The sequence below is a fragment of the Cetorhinus maximus genome, unplaced genomic scaffold (assembly GCF_964194155.1).
Source record: "Cetorhinus maximus unplaced genomic scaffold, sCetMax3.hap1.1 HAP1_SCAFFOLD_853, whole genome shotgun sequence".
NCBI classification, from domain to species: domain Eukaryota; kingdom Metazoa; phylum Chordata; class Chondrichthyes; order Lamniformes; family Cetorhinidae; genus Cetorhinus; species Cetorhinus maximus.
Window position 1 is genome coordinate 133,955 of NW_027596795.1, and position 2,856 is coordinate 136,810.

Here is a 2,856-nt window from a genome sequence, read left to right on the forward strand (position 1 = left end):
ACTAAAGCTTGGGGCAGCTGCCGCAAAGGCGCAATGGGGAAGGGTCGCTGTCTAAGACCTTTCTACCACAGCGCACCGAGAGACTGGGAACTGTTTAGAGCCCCTCGGGCTGTACAGATCAAAATGAAAGGCTGTAAATGACTGTAATATTGTTTGTACTGATGCACCTGGTGATACATTTTGTAAAAGTTTAACCTGGATTGTACCCTTGTAATGTTGTTTTTGAAATGGTTTTGAATGTGATTGAAGATTTTTATGAATAAAGTATATTTTTACAAAAAAAAAAAAATCTGTTCTTATCAGTTTAATATCTGATACGTCCCTTATCTGGGGACCATATATTAAATTGATTTTTGGAGCAGGGAGATGGAATAGGGGCTTGCTCCGTCCACTCCACGCATCGACCCGGTATTGCAGTATTTCTGGGAGTGGTGCACCACCCCTTTCCAGGGGATTTTCAATGCTAAAAATAGATTTCTTACAAACATCTGCTTTCTTTACTTTTCAACATGCACATCTTTCAAAACACAACTTTCTTTCTTTCTCATCGCTTCTCGGCCTTTTGGCTAAGATCAAGTGTTGCAGGAGCGACACCATGGTCCTGCCGTGGCAAGGTCGGGATGGAAGGGCGATAACCAATCGCAATCCGAATTCATACCGTGGGTTACCTATCACCGTCCGAGTCACGGTGAACCACAGCGACGAAGGAGGATCACCTATGGATCGGGGCTTCTTCACCAGGAGGATCCTGTTGAAGGCGTGCGGCTTCCAAGCTACGGAGATCTTCACCCTGCACGACTCCCGCAAAGGTGGTTATTTCGACGTCACGTTCAAGCAAGTGGCAGACTGCGTCCGGCTCCTGAGGGTGTTCGAGGAGAAGAGAGACCTGCCGGAGATGAAGATCCTGACGGCGGAGCCGCACTTTTCTCTGCCGTTGCAACGGGAACGTGAGGTGATGGTGCATGTGTACAACCCCTTCGTCCCTGTCGCCGACGTGGTCACCTTCCTCACCAGGTACTTCGATAAGGTGGGGAGCGGCACTGAGATTCGAGACGACTTGGGGATCTGGACAGGCAAACGCCTGTTTAAGGTCACGCTAAAGACCGATGGTAAGGGAGCCATTTTCCACCCTCCTTCCAGTTTCGCTATCGGGGGAAACCGTGGCTACCTGGTCTACGCTGGGCAACCCAAGCATTGTCGCTCATGCGGCAAGGCTGGTCATGTGGCGGCCAACTGCAGCGCCTCCCTCTGCAAGATCTGCAAACAGGAAGGGCACCAGACAAAAGACTGCAAACAGGCCAAGTGCTGCAACCTGTGTGGCGAGGCAAGTCACCTCTACAGGACCTGCCCCAAACGCTGCCGTACTTACGCACAGGCAGCCAAAGCCGACCACGGGGAAGCAGAAGAAATGTTCCGTGTCACTCCAACCACCAAGGCCCCCAGGGAGCTCAACGGGACAAAGGAGGACACAGAGAGAGACAAGGTGGAGAAAGAGATTGAGGCAACAGAGAGCCAATCAACAGCACCACCCCCTGAACCTTCCAGTCCTCAGGACAGCGAATCAATGGAGGAGGAGGCAGCAGTGGAAAAGCAGCAGGGGGAGTGGCGGACGGTGAAGAACAAGAAAAGTAAGAGGGAGCGAAGAAGAAGCAAAGGCGTTTCCCAGAGAAGCGGCAAGAGGCGTCTCCCATCCGACACGGATGACAAGGGCAGCAGCTCTTCGGATGAGGAAGTGCCAGAGCGGCACCGACAGAAGAGGCGGCAAAGCTCCAGGGCGTTGGAGGACGAGACACCCGAGCTCCAGAAAATTGGAGACAACAAGGAGACCAACGCACCCCAACTTTGCCTGCAACCTGAGGAGGCCAGTGCACCACAGCCCCTGGAATCTGGGAGCAGTGAGGCAATCATCGCACCCCAGCTCCAGGAAGCCGGGAACAGCAACCCCCCAGAGGGGGTGAGTTTTGGAGAAGCTTCTCCAGCAAAGGTCATCTCAAAATCCGCTCACTACGTGAACCTCCAGATGCCACTGGAGCAGAACACGGCCAAGGAGATCTACCTCAGCCCATCCAAAGTGAAGGAATTTGAGCTCACTACGGGTATGAAGGAGCAGACTAAAGGTCTGGGACTCTCAGAGACAGTGGTTTTGGTAGGAGAATAAATGCTTTAATATGGGTTTAAAGATTGTATCCATAAATGTGCGTAGCATTAAATCTACTACGCGATGTGTTGCGACCTTGGACTACCTTGCCAAGGTCAAAGCTGACCTGTTGTTTCTGCAGGAGTGTGCGATACCGCACCTCAGCTCCTACAGGCAATGGTCACGATGGTGGTCCCACGGGCCATCGATCTGGTCGGGCGGAAACGACTCTCGTTCCTCCGGCCTGGGTATTCTGCTGCGGGGAGGCAACTTCACCGTCTCCGAGGTCAAGGAGGTGGTGGGCGGGCGACTCCTGGTAGCAGACGTAATGTACAAGAACGCTCCACTCCGGTTAATTAACGTGTACGGCCCGGCACAAGGGGCTGAGCGGCTGGAGGTTTTTCAGCAGCTCCCACTGCTGCTGGCGACCTCCAGGCCGGTCATTCTGGGCGGGGACTTCAACTGCATCATCGATGCGGCTGGACGATCCGGCAGGGCCGGAAGCAGATTGGACGCTACGTCCAGATCCCTGATGGAAACAGTTAAGGATGCCAAGCTGCACGACGTCTTCAGCAACCCTGCAGACGGAGCGCAGCGTAGATACACCTGGTCGCGGCCAGACGGGTCCATTCGTTCCAGGATAGACTTCCTGTTTGTGTCCCGTGCATTCACAGTCAGATCCACCGAGGTCAAGCCGGTGTTCTTCTCTGACCACTGCC

The 2,856-nt window shown here is 53.5% G+C and overlaps 1 pseudogene; it reads left to right on the forward strand.

Annotated features, from left to right (window-relative positions):
• Positions 1–266: 266 nt before the first annotated feature.
• On the forward strand, positions 267–442 carry LOC144674905 (U2 spliceosomal RNA; annotated as a pseudogene).
• The last annotated feature ends 2,414 nt before the right edge of the window (positions 443–2,856 follow it).